Genomic DNA, 15133 nt, shown 5'->3' with positions numbered 1-15133 from the left:
AATTGCATCTCCTTATCACCCTCAGTCTAGTGGTCAAGTAGAATTGAGTAATAGAGAACTCAAATTAATTTTGCAAAAGGTTATTAATAGGTCTAGAAAGAATTGGTCCAAGAAACTTGATGATGCATTATGGGCCTATAGAACTGCATACAAAAATCCTATGGTTATGTCTCCGTATAAAATGGTCTATGGAAAAGCATGTCACTTACCTCTCGAACTAGAACACAAGGCTTATTGGGCTATTAAAGAACTTAATTATGATTTTAAACTTGCCGGTGTGAAGATGTTATTTGATATTAACTCACTTGATGAATGGAGAACCCAAGCCTACGAAAATGCCAAGTTGTTTAAAGAAAAAGTTAAAAGATGGCATGATAAAAGGATACAAAAGCATGAGTTTAAAATGTAGGTGATTATGTATTGCTATACAACTCTCGTTTAAGATTTTTTGCAGGAAAGCTTCTCTCTAAATGGTAAGGTCCTTACGTTATCGAGGAGGTCTACCGTTCCGGTGCCATAAAAATCAACAACTTCGAAGGCACAATTCTGAAGGTGGTAAACGGTCAAAGAATCAAACACTATATCTCAGGTAATCCCATAAATGTTGAAACCAATGTTATTGAAACCATAACCTCGGAGGAATACATAAGGGACACTTTTCGGAACGTTTCAGACTTCGAAAAGGAATAGGTATGTGGTGCGGTAAGTAAACCGACTCCAAAACAGTTTTAAGGCAATATTTCTCTGTATTGGAATATTTAGAAAAATAGAAAAATAAGCAGCAGTTCGGGAAGGACACGAAGGCTCCACGAGGGTGGAGGGCGCGCCCTACCCTACTGGGCTCGGCCCCCTACCTCATGGGCACCTCGTGTGCTCTCCGGACTCTGTTTTCGTACACGACACGTATTTTGGTCGGTAAAAATTCATTATATAATCTCCCGGGGGTTTTGACTCCCGTATCACACAAAAATCTCGTGTCTTTGTTTCGAGCTGTTTTTCTGACAGATCTAGATTATCATGACGTCTCCAAGTGCTCCCAAGGACAAGTTCTTCGAGAAGGTCATCAACCCTTACCTCGCGGAGGTGCAGCGACACCCTCAAACCATTGAGATGTGTGATGGGTTGCTGCACATCCGTGATGCTGAGGGACCGAAGGGGACTGGAAGCATGGAGACGAGGCTCGAGGCAATGGAGCAACAAGTTTTCAAGTGTCAGGGGATGGTGGAGCGTGGACTCAACTCCAACCACATGATGATCGCAGAATTCACCAACAAACATAAGCTGGATGCCGACAACATCGGGGAGACCATCTTCAATCTTCACGAGAAAATCGAGAACCTTCAAGATCAAATCTATGACCTGCAAAACCAAAACTGTGAGTATCAATATAGATTAAAAAGGATGAGTTTAGCTGCAGATTTGAGGATCCCGGAGACTCGGTCATCCTTCTATGATGGTGAGCCTATGCCTTGGAAGAAGGACGACAAGCCTACGCCATCAACAAAATCACCACCATCTCCACCAACAAAGAAGAATTGAGTATCTGGTATGGGCACTCCACTTGGCAACTGCCTAGCTTGCGGGAGTGCCCCGGTATCGTATCACCATCACTTTTATCTTTACCGTTTTTCTTAGTTCGATCCTTTTGGTAATATCTTGATCTAGTAGAATAAAAGTTCTTAGTATGATCTAGTTGTGAGTTTTGCTTTATTATTCTTCTATGTAATCGAGTCCGTGAGCTATGTAATAAAGATTAGTGTTGAGTCAAGGGCTTGATTATTTTGCCATGATCCTCAGGGAATAAAAGAAAAGAGAAAGAAATATAAATAAACAAAGAGATCATGTGAGTCTTATGGAGAGTAATGAGCTCACATAGAAAGAGTATGATGAATAAAAGTTATTGAGGGTTGACAAACACAGTTTTGGTCATCGTTGCAATTAATAGGAAGTAATAAAGAAAGAGAGGTCTTCACATATAAATATACTATCTTGGACATCTTTTATGATTGTGAGCACTCATTAAAATATGACATGATAAAGAGTTGACATTGGACAAGGAAGACAATGTAATGGGTTATGTTTTTTTACATCTGAGATGAATTATATTGTCTTGGATCTTCCAACATGATGAGCTTGCCTTTCCCCCTCATGTTAGCAAAATTCATTGCACCAAGTAGGGATACTACTTGTGCTTCCAAATACCCTTAAACCAGTCTTGCCATAAGAGTCCACCATATCTACCTATGGATTGAGTAAGATCCATCAAGTAAGTTGTCATCGGTGCAAGCAATAAAAATTGCTCTCTAAATATATATGATTGATTGGTGTGGAGGAAATAAGCTTTATACAATCGTGTGATATGGAAGTAATAAAAGCGACAGACTGCATAATAAAGGTCCATATCACAAGTGGCAATATAAAGTGACGTTCTTTCGCATTAAGATTTTGTGCATCCAACCATAAAAGCGCATGACAACCTCTGCTTCCCTCTGCGAAGGGCCTATCTTTTACTTTTATCTCCTACATTGCATAAGAGTCATGGTGATCTTCACCCTTCCCTTTTACGTTTTATCCTTTGGCAAGCACAATATGTTGGGAAGATCCCGGTATATATGGCTAATTGGATGTGAGTTTTCATGAACTATTATTGTTGACATTACCCTTGAGGTAAAACGTTGGGAGGCAAACTATAAGCCCCTATCTTTATCTGTGTCCGATTAAAACTCCATACCCATAAGTATTGCGTGAGTGTCAGCAATTGTGAAAGATTATATGATAGTTGAGTATGTGGACTTGCTGACAAGCTCTTATACATTGACTCTTTCCTATGTTATGATAAATTGCAATTGCTTCAATGACTGAGATTGTAGTTTGTTAGTTTTCAATGAAGTTTACAATTCATACTTGATATTGTGATTAAATTATTACTCTAGCATTAGAGATTATATGACAATAATTATATAAGTTATTGTTCTAAGAATGATCATGATGCCCTCATGTCCGTATTTTATTTTTATCGACACCTCTATCTCTAAACATGTGGACATATTTTTCGATTTTGGCTTTTCGCTTGAGGACAAGCGAGGTCTAAGCTTGGGGGAGTTGATACGTCCATTTTGCATCATGCTTTTATGTCAATATTTATTGCATTATGGGCTGTTATTACACATTATGTCACAATACTTATGCCTATTCTATCTTACTTTACAAGGTTTACATAAAGAGGGAGAATGCCGGCGGCTGGGATTCTGGGCTGGAAAAGGAGCAAATATTAGAGACCTATTATGCACAGCTCCAAAAGTCATGAAACATCACGGAGGATGTTTTCCAAATATATAAAAATATTGAGAGCAAGAACTTCACCAGGGGGGCCACACCCAGCCCACGAGGGTGGGGGGCGCGCCCCTACCTCGTGGCCCCCCTGGTGGCCCTCCGGTGGCCATCTTCTGCTATATGGAGTCTTTCGATGGGAAAAAATCATAAGCCATCTTCTCGGAAGAAACTCCGCCGCCACGAGGCGGAACCAATCTAGGGCTCTGGCGGAGCTGTTCTGCCGGGGAAACTTCCCTCCCGGAGGGGGAAATCATCGCCATCGTCATCACCAATGCTCCTCTCATCGGGAGAGGGCAATCTCCATCAACATCTTCATTAGCACCATCTCATCTCAAAACCCTAGTTCATCTCTTGTATCCAATTCTTGTCTCCAAGTCCGAGATTGGTGCTAGTAGGTTGCTAGTAGTGTTAATTACTCCTTGTAGTTGATGCTAGTTGGTTTAATTGGTGGAAGATCATATGTTCAGATCCTATATGCATATTAATACCCCTCTGATTATGAACATGTTTATGCTTTGTGAGTAGTTACTTTTGTTCCCGAGGACATGGGAGAAGTCTTGCTATTAGTAGTCATGTGAATTTGGTATTCGTTCGATATTTTGATGAGATGTATGTTTTCTCCCCTCTAGTGGTGTTATGTGAACGTCGACTACATGACACTTCACCATTATTTGGGCCTAGAGGAAGGCATTGGGAAGTAATAAGTAGATGATGAGTTGCTAGAGTGACAGAAGCTTAAAGCCTAGTTTATGCGTTCCTTCGTAAGGGACTGATTTGGATCCATATGTTTCATGCTATGGTTAGGTTTGCCTTAATACTTTTGTTGTATTTGCGGATGCCTGCAATAAAGGTTAATCATAAGTGGGATGCTTGTCCAAGTAAGGAAAGCACCCAAGCACCCGGTCCACCCACATACCAAATTATCAAAGTACCGAACGTGAATCATATGAACGTGATGAAAACTAGCTTGACGATATTCCCATGTGTCCTCGGGAGCGCTTTACATCATATAAGAGTTTGTCCAGGCTTATCCTTTGCTCTAAAAAGGATTGGGTCACCTTGCTGCACTTTATTTACTTTTGTTACTTGTTGCTCGTTACAAATTATCTTATCACAAAACTATCTGTTCCCACTTATTTCTGTACTTATAGAGAATACCTTCCTGGAAACCGCTTATCATTTCCTTCTGCTCCTCGTTGGGTTTGACACTCTTACTTATCGAAAGGACTATGATAGATCCCCTATACTTGTGGGTCATCATGCGACAACAGTTCCAAATCGAGAGGGAAAGGCGAAGAGTCGATGGACGGTTGCCACCGTACACGAAGAGGCGCCTGGGGAGCGAATGGTTGCCATAGAGGTCCCACACTGATGACAAGGGCCGAGTGAATCGCATGCGTATATCGCACACACCTTGATCTGGCTGACCATTTCTTTTTTGTTGCCTAATCACAAACAGTTCATCCGAGTGAACCGTATGCTGCATATCGCACACACCTTCATCTGGCTGCCCGTTTCTTTTGTGTTGCCTAATCACAAACAGTTCATCCGAGTGAACCGTATGTTGTGTATCGCACACGCCTTCATCTGGCTGCCCATTTCTTTTGTTCCTCCTCATCACAAACAGTTAATTGAACTGAACTGTATGCCCTTCATTGCACATGCAACTAAAATCTGAACCGTGTTTGATGCATCCGTCATCGCAAACATTTTATACATTTTTGACGGTTTTCATACAGCACCGTTTGCGATTATTGCATCGCACACAGTTTCTCGAAGGGTCTCTGGTCGTAGTGTCGCGTTAGCAGCATCCTGCAGTAGTGTTCCCCAACATATTTATTCTCGACCACCCGATTATGATCGAAGGGTCCAAATACCCCTAACCTAGCCCACCTAACCTACCCCTCCGGTCGGAGCCATCGGATCGCGATCGTAGGGCTTCGAAAACCCCTCAAACCCCAACCCTAGATCCCTGCCTATAAATGGACAGCCTCCCCCTTCCATTTCAATCAAACCCTAGCCTCCCACATTTTCTGCGCTGCCCCAACCACCAGCCGCCACCCCTCCTGCAGCCTCACACCACCAGCCACTGCGTCCCGCTAGGCCCATTACGAGCCAGCCGCCTCCGCGCCACTAGCCCCGAGCGCTCCAGATCAGGAGAGGAGCTCCTGATCCAGGGAGTCCCACTCGATGTCCGACCTCTCCGCCCCAGTCGTCGGTCATGGAAACACCACGGCTACCCAGGCCAGTGCTCTGTCGTCCTGCGCCTGTCCCTCTCCTCCCTTCTCCCCATCTCTTTTCTTCTCCTCCTCCTCTCATGGTCTCTCTCTCCCGTGGATCACAGGAACCCCGTCATCGCCATTCGAGCTCTCCATGGCCGGATCTCCCTCTCTACCACCGGGAACAAGATCCACATGCCTGGATCCACCCTCCTCCGCCTCGTCCGTGTTGCCACGCCCCTCCTTCCATCTCCGAGGCCGTCGGCTGCATCGAGCAGCAGCAATGAGTGCCTCGCTCGACCGAGTCATGCCCTCTTTGACCAAGCCTCAGCTCGTCCCCTGCCTCTGCTAGACTAGGCCCAACCTCCCTGACCTACGTCTGGGCCACCTCGTGGTACCTCCTCGCCGGCCCAGCATCAAGCAGCCAAGCCCAGCTCTACCACCGGCACGATCTGGCCCGACGTGAGACCTCAGCCCACCTCCTACAATTCTTCGCTCGTGGGCATGGTATAATGTGTTGTGCACTGTTGGACCATCTAGATTCGACCCGACTAGCTTTTGTTAGTACCCGCGATTTTAGCTATAGTCTAGAAAACTGTAGTTTTACAAATTGACCCTCCATGTTCATGCATTAATAATTCACAAACCGTGCATTGGATTAAAATGTTTTATATATGTAAAATGCTTAGAATTTCATCTTGTTTCATAATATCCAACTTTCATCCATGTTAAAAATGTTTAAAATGATGTTTGCATTTCATTTGCTAAATGACAAATTAAAATGTTTTATTTCATAACTAATTAACCATAGCTCCGAATTAAATAAACTTTATATGTAAATGGGGTGGAAAAATGCCTAGTTTAACATGGTGCACTTATTTTGCATGTTTAACAACTCTAAAATATGGTTTAGTACAGAACAGTACCAAATCCAAAATATGCACATGAGGATTTTCCAGGATTGTTGTTTGTTGTTCCTACCTCATTTAAATTTGCCTAGATAGGTAGTTTTATTATGCCTCACCTCTTGCCATGTTAATCAATATTTAATATTGTTGAGTACCTAAACGGGAGAGAACTAAATAATTCTGGTGGAGTGTCGTCAATGTGCAACTCGTTGCATATTGAGCTTCCCTTAATTTCTAGTATTGTTTGTTGCACTTGCCATGCCATTCCTCATTAAAATGGACATGCATCATACTTGATTGTGCATCATGCCATGGTAATGATATGTGTGTTTACCATGTTGTGTGCTTCTTTCCGGTGCTGCTTCTTCTTGATAGTTTCGGTTACGTTGCGATTGTGAGGATTCGTTCGACTACACCCATTGGTCTTCTTCATGGATTCGGTCTTCTTCCTAGCGGAATTTCAGGCAAGATGACCATTAACTTGGATATCACTACTATCTTTGCTTTGCTAGTTGTCTCCATGCTATCACTACGTCGCGCTACCTATCACTTGTTTGTCAAGCCTCCCAAATTGCCATGATAAGCCTCTAAACTTTCCACCATCCCAGGAAACTGTTCTTTGGCTATGTTACCGCTTTGCTCAGCCCCTCTTATAGCATTGCTAGTTGCAGGTGTAGTGCAAGTTGTTCCATGTTGGGACATGGATATCATGAGATATCACAATATCTATTATTTAATTAATGCATCTATATACTTGGTAAAGGGTGGAAGGCTCAGCCTTCTGCCTGGTGTGTTGTTCCACTCTTGCCGTCCTAGTTCCCGTCATACTGATGTTATGTTCCTTGACGAGCTCACCTAACACATGTGGGTGTATCGGAACCCCCTGTCCTTTTGGTTAGGTTTAAACTCCTCCGATAAGGCTCAACTTGGTTTTAATTTGCTTAATAACAACTAAAACTTGCATAGGGACCTGCCGGCCCCCGTGGATAATTAATTAACAAACCGGGCCAGTTCTCCTCATGAGTGTTGGTCCACCTACCTAGCAGTTGGCGGTGCCACATCGGGGCCACTCGATGGTATTTTAGCTATCATCCACTTAGCATAGCTGGTGTTGTCCTGAGAACGAGATATGTGTGGCTCTTATCTAGGTGACAACACACCGGGTGGTCTTACCGGATTAGTTTTGCCTTTGCTGAGTGGCTTGTCCATCGGAATTCCTTGTCGTAAGCATCATCTTCTTCATAGTGTGAGGATGTTCGATCGGATGCGTGTGGAATTTATAATGGACCACTTGGAGCACCCCTGTAGTGTTAAAACTTTTCGGAAGCCGTGCTCACGGTTATGTGGCAGATTGGAAATTTGTAATATCGTATTGTAGAGAACTTGACACCAGACCTGAATTAAAATACACCAACCGCGTGCGTAACTGTGATCGTCTATTTTCGAGTGAGTTCGAGAATAGAACACGGTAGGGTTATGTTTGACTCGTAAGTAGTTCGAGATCACTTCTTGATCATGACTAGTTTGCGTCCGTTATTCGCAGTTTCTCTTCATATTCTTCTACTCATAAGTTAGCCACCATACAATGCTTAGTGTTGCTGCAACCTCACTACTTATCCTTTCCATACCCATTAAGCTTTGCTAGTATTGATACCGATTACTACAACAACATGTGCAGGTATAGGCAATGCGATGATCTGACACAAGAGCAATGCATGCTTGTTTTGGAGTTCTTTTTTGCTTCTTCTTCGATCAAGGGATAGGTTCCAGGTCGGGAGCCTAGGATTAGCAGGGTGGATGTCATTCTTTTTTTCGTTTGATTTCATCCATAGTCAAATCCTGCTCTTCTATATGATGATTGCTATGTATTCATGTATCCATGTTGTAGCTTGTGACGAGTGTAAGCCTATATCTGGTATTCTCATCTATTTAGTACATGGTATGTTGTAATGATATCCACCTTGCTATGCGCTCGAAATGCGGTTGTGCCCCAATCATGAATTCATCATGTGATTGGGATAGAATCGCATCTTGGGCGCTATAGTTCGAATCCGCTGCTTGTGTCTCATGGGGGCCAGCTATCAACACCGTTGGTGTCAGCAACCTTTGGCCCTAGACATATTGCCTCACTCAGGAAAAACGCTCACCCAGGCCAAGAAAAAAGAATCGGTGAGCCAAGAAATAGACATCGCCCGCCAGTGTTGGCCATGGAATCCCATGTGCAGCCCCATGCGCAGCGGGCCACGGACCCGCCTGTCGACTACCTTTGCCCCGCACTAGGCTGGTGCAGGCACGACAGTCGGGTTGTATGTGCCGCCTGTGACGCTGGCTCGCTCGCAATGGTCCAACCGAACCCTCATGTCGCGCTTTTGCACCGTGCGGGCTGGTTCGATCGTGATAGGCAAGTCGTGTCTGCACCCGCGAGCTCCCCATTGCACGAGCGTGGTCAAGCGTACCACTGCCAGTGTTCATTCAGTCTCCACCTTCTTTTGCAGTTATGAGGTGATGGTGAAGTCGGCCTGCCTTTTTGTTTGACATGGGTATGTGTGTGCGCCTAGCTTGATGTTCTCTTAACGTTTAACGGATTTGACTGCCGAGCCTTTGCTTTTGCTTGTCGGTCTGTGACGAGGCAGTCTATTTCGTGGGCATTTTCTTTATTAAGACGGTTTGTTTTCCGATAAGTTTATTGCTTTTTGCCGCACGAAAGACGTCGTGCACACTGGCTTTACTTAGCTGGCAGCCAATGGGACCTTGAGGTGGGCGTGCTCCAGTTTGACAATGGGAAACCACAACACCGCCAATGCATGGGGGAGTTCATCCACATGGAGGCCGGTGATGGCGGCAGGCAACACCTTCCCCAGATGTGTGATCCGGAGGCATGTGGCAAGGTCGAGCGCCAACTTTACGATGATGCCGAGCCTATCAAGAAAGTTGATGGTTGTGCTACCTCTTGAGCACTGCGTTGTTTTCCCTGAAGAGGAAGGGATGATGCAGCAAAGTAGCGTAAGTATTTCCCTCAGTTTTTGAGAACCAAGGTATAAATCCAGTAGGAGGCTATGCGCGAGTCCCTCGTACCTGCACAAAACAAATAAATCCTCGCAACCAACGCGAATAGGGGTTGGCAATCCCTACACAGCCACTTACGAGAGTGAGATCTGATAGATATGATAAGATAATATTTTTGGTATTTTTGTGATAAAGATGCAAAGTAAAATAAAGGAAAAGTAAAAAAGCAAAGGAAATAACTAAGTAGTAGGAGATTAATATGATAAAGATAGACCCTGGGGCCATAGGTTTCACTAGTGGCTTCTCTCGAGAGCATAAGTATTCTACGGTGGGTGAACAAATTACTGTTAAGAAATTGACAAAATTGAGCATAGTTATGAGAATATCTAGGTATGATCATGTATATAGGCATCACGTCCGAGACAAGTAGACCGACTCCTGCCTACATCTACTACTATTACTCCACTCATCGACCGCTATCCAGCATGCATCTAGAGTATTAAGTTAAAAACAGAGTAACGCCTTAAGCAAGATGACATGATGTAGAGGGATAGACTCATGCAATATGATGAAAACCCCATCTTGTTATCCTCGATGGCAACAATACAATACGTGCCTTGCTGCCCCTACTGTCACTGGGAAAGGACACCGCAAGATTGAACCCAAAGCTAAGCACTTCTCCCATTGCAAGAAAGATCAATCTAGTAGGCCAAACCAAACTGATAATTCAAAGAGACTTGCAAAGATAACCAATCATACATAAAAGAATTCAGAGGAGATTCAAATATTATTCATAGATAGACTTGATCATAAACCCACAATTCATCGGTCTCAACAAACACACCACAAAAAGAAGATTACATCGAATAGTTCTCCACAAGAGAGGGGGAGAACATTGTATTGATATCCAAAAAGAGAGAAGAAGCCATCTAGCTAATAACTATGGACCCGTAGGTCTGAGGTGAACTACTCACACTTCATCGGAGGGGCTATGGTGTTGATGTAGAAGCCCTCCGTGATCGATGCCCCCTCCGGCGGAGCTCCGGAACAGGCCCCAAGATGGGATCTCGTGGATACAGAATGTTGAGGCGGTGGAATTAGGGTTTTGGCTCCGAATCTGATCGTTTGGGGGTACGTAGGTATATATAGGAGGAAGGAGTACGTCGGTGGAGCAACAGGGGGCCCACGAGGGTGGAGGGCGCGCCTGGTGGGGGTAGGCGCGCCCCCTACCTCGTGGCCTCCTCTCTTGTGTCTTGATGTAGGTTCCAAGTCTCCCGAGTCTTGTTCATTGACAAAATCACGTTCCCGAAAGTTTCATTCCGTTTGGACTCCGTTTGATATTCCTTTTCTTCGAAACCCTAAAATAGGCAAAAAACAGCAATTCTGGGATGGGCCTCCGGTTAATAGGTTAGTCCCAAAAATAATATATAAGTGGATAATAAAGCCCAATAATGTCCAAAACAGTAGATAATATAGCATCGAACAATCAAAAATTATAGATACGTTGGAGACGTATCAAGCATCCCCAAGCTTAATTCTTGCTCGTCCTCGAGTAGGTAAATGATAAAATAGAATTTTTGATGCGGAGTGCTACTTGGCATAATTTTAATGTAATTCTTCTTAATTGTGATATGAATATTCAGATCCGAAAGATTCAAGACAAAAGTTCATATTGACATAAAAATAATAATACTTCAAGCATACTAACTAAGAAATTATGTCTTCTCAAAATAACATGGCTAAAGAAAGTTCATCCCTACAAAATCATATAGTTTAGTCATGTTTCATTTTCATCACACAAGAATGCTCTCATCATGCAAAACCCCGATGACAAGCCAAGCAATTGTTTCATACTTTAGTAATCTCAAACCTATAAACTTTCACGCAATATATGAGCGCGAGCCATGGACATAGCACTATGGGTGGAATAGAATATAATGAGGGGGTTATGTGGAGAAGACAAAAAGGGAGAAAGTCTCACATCAACGAGGCTAATCAATGGGCTATGGAGATGCCCATCGATTGATGTTAATGCAAGGAGTAGGGATTGCCATGCAACGGATGCACTAGAGCTATAAATGTATGAAAGCTCAACAAAAGAAAACTAAGTGGGTGTGCATCCAACTTGCTTGCTCACGAAGACCTAGGGCACTTGAGGAGGCCCATTGTTGGAATATACAAGCCAAGTTCTATAATGAAAATTTCCCACTAGTATATGAAAATGACAAAACAAGAGACTCTCTATCAAGAAGATCATGGTGCTACTTTGAAGCACAAGTGTGGAAAAGATAGTAGCATTGTCCCTTTTCATTTCTCTTTTTCTGGGGCCTTCTTTTTTGGCCTTTCTCCTTTTTTTATTGGGACAATTCTCTATTAAATGATGATCATCACACTTCTATTTATTTACAACTCAATGATTACAACTCGATACTAGAACAAGGTATGACTCTATATGAATGCCTCCGGCGGTGTACCGGGATATGCAATTAACCAAGAGTGACATGTATGAAAGAATTGTGAACGGTGGCTTTGCCACAAATACTATGTCAACTACATGATCATGCTAAACAATATGACAATGATGAACGTGTCATGAGAAACGGGATGGTGGAAAGTTGCAAGGCAATATATCTCGGAATGGCTATGGAAATGCCATAATAGGTAGGTATGGTGCTATTTTGAGGAAGATATAAGAAGGTTCATGTGTGAAAGAGCGTATCATATCACGGGGTTTGGATGCACCGGCGAAGTTTGCGCCAACTCTCGATGTGAGAAAGGGCAATGCACGATACCGAAGAGGCTAGCTAGGATGGAAGGGTGAGAGTGCGTGTAATCCATGGACTCAACATTAGTCATAAAGAACTCACATACTTATTGAAAAAATCTACAAGTCATTAAAAACCTCGGTACTACGCGCATGCTCCTAGGGGGATAGATTGGTAGGAAAAGACCATCGCTCGTCCCCGACCGCCACTCATAAGGAAGACAATCAAATAACACCTCATGTTTCAAATTTGTTACATAATGATTACCATACGTGCATGTTACGGGACTTGCAAACTTCAACACAAGTATTTCTCAATTTCACAACTACTCAACTAGCACGACTTTGATATTATTACCTCCATATCTCAAAACAATCATCAAGCATCAAACTTCTCTTAGTATTCAAAACACTCTTAAGAAAATTTTACTAATCTTGAATACCTAGCATATTAGGAATATTTAAGAAATTACCATGCTACTTAAGACTCTCAAAATAATCCAAGTCAAGCATGATAGATCAATAGTTTCTATAAAACAAATCCACCACCATGCTCTAAAACATATAAGTGAAGTACTAGAGCAAAACTATATAACTGAAAAGATATAAGTGAAGCACATAGAGTATTCTAATAATTTCTGAATCATGTGTCTCTCTCTCAAAAGGTGTGTACAGAAAGATGATTGTGGTAAACTAAAAAGCAAAGACTCAAATCATACAAGAAGCTCCAAGCAAAACACATATCATGTGGTGAATAAAAATATAGCTCCAAGTTAAGTTACCGATGGAAGTAGACGAAAGAGGGGATGCCTTCCGGGGCATCCCCATGTTTTGGCTTTTTGGTGTCCTTAGATTATCTTGGGGGTGCCATGGGCATCCCCAAGCTTAGGCTCTTGACACTCCTTGTTCCATAATCCATCAAATCCTTACCCAAAACATGAAAACTTCACAACACAAAACTTAAAGTAGAAAATCTCGTGAGCTCCGTTAGCGAAAGAAAATAAAAGACCACTTCAAGGTACTGTAATGAACTCATTATTTATTTATATTGGTGTTATACCTACTGTATTCCAACTTCTCTATGGTTTATAAACTATTTTACTAGCCATGGATTCATCAAAATAAGCAAACAACACACGAAAAACAGAATCTGTCAAAAACAGAACAGTCTGCAGTAATCTGTAGCTAGCGCAAGATATGGAACCCCAAAAATTGTAAAATAAATTTCTGGACGTGAGGAATTTATCTATTAATCATCTTAAAAAAGAATTAACTAAATAGCACTTTCCAAATAAAAATGGCAGCAGTTCTTGTGAGCGCTAAAGTTTCTGTTTTTTACAGCAAGTGTAACAAGACTTTCCTCAAGTCTTCCCAACGGTTCTACTTGGCACAAACACTAATTAAACACAAAAACACAACCAAAACAGAGGCTAGATAAATTATTTATTACTAAACAGGAGCAAAAAGCAAGGAATAAAAATAAAATTGGGTTGCTTCCCAACAAGCGATATCGTTTAACGCCCCTAGCTAGGCATAACAAGCAAGGATAGATCTAGGTATTGCCATCTTTGGTAGGTAATTCTTCAATGATCCATCTACCATCTTTAGGAATTTACTTCTTTTTATTAATTATCAAACTTTTAGGCACAATATCGAAAAATTCATTTGTAACTAATGGTTCCTTAATGATAGCAAAAAGATTGGGATGAATACTTATAGATTTGAGACCTGCATTTTCCTTACTAGAGGATTCACCCTTATTTTTAGGAACATACATAAACTTGGCAATTTTAGTGGGAGGACTTGGAGTATTCTTTACGGAAGAAAAAGTGGTTCCCAAGTTGGTAATAATATCCTCAAGTTTATCGATCCTAGTGGAATCGTGATTTATTTTCTCATTAACTATGGGTTCCTTTTATTTAATATTTTTCAAAGTAACTCCAACTTTAGATCCATATTGAGAGATTCGGCTGTGGATCTTCTTATCTAAATTTTCAATTAACTCTATGGTAGCAACCTTGTTTTCAGTAATTTCAAGCCTTTGCATTACATGCTCTAAAGTTAATACAGTTCCATTAACCAAAAGAGGGGGTGAGCCAAATAAATCTATCATAGCATTATAAGAATTAAAAGTATGGATACCCAAGAAGTTCCCTCCAGTAATAGTATCAAGAACATATCTGTGCCAAGGAGTAATGCCTATATAAAAATTGCGAAGAAGAACAGAAGTAGATTGCTTCCTAGTACATCTATTTTGAGCATTGCAAATTCTATACCAAGCATCTTTTATATTTTCTCCCTCCCTTTGCTTAAAATTTAGAATTTCACTCTGGGGAGACAACGGAGAAGATAAGGGACTAGCCATAACGACAAGCAAACAAACTAACACACAAGCAAAAAGCAAGCGGGAAAAAAGAGCAAATAGAGAAAGAGAGGGAGGATAGAGAGAGAGGGCGAATAAAACGGCAAGGGTGAAGTGGGGGATGTCACGACCGGTTTTCCAATAAAAATATTTATTGAGAAACCAATCTTTTGAGTCTAGTATGAGAAAAATCCTCCTTACCGGTAGACAAATTCTTGATACAATAAGCCGGTAGCATAAAATATATTACAGGGTCGAGCTACAGTTGCTCAACCAAATTATTACAAGCACGCCAATAAGTATACATAATGGCGGACATGACACAGTGGTGTGGAGGCATACTACTGACTCAAGGATAGGGTGGTGGTGGAAAAACACAGCGGGGAGTGTGATACATGACTCTAAAACTGGCATCTCATCGAGCGTCGAGGTGAGGCTCGATGAATTTATTTGGTAGTGGAAGCGGATATAATACAGTGACCAAATCCAGGGTCGCACGAGACTGACTGGGATTCCTCTAGGCGTCGGACTCGCTATCAAA

The sequence above is a fragment of the Triticum aestivum genome, chromosome 1A (genome assembly GCF_018294505.1).
Source record: "Triticum aestivum cultivar Chinese Spring chromosome 1A, IWGSC CS RefSeq v2.1, whole genome shotgun sequence".
Taxonomy (NCBI): Eukaryota; Viridiplantae; Streptophyta; class Magnoliopsida; order Poales; family Poaceae; genus Triticum; species Triticum aestivum.
Note: the sequence above shows the minus strand (reverse complement) of the source record.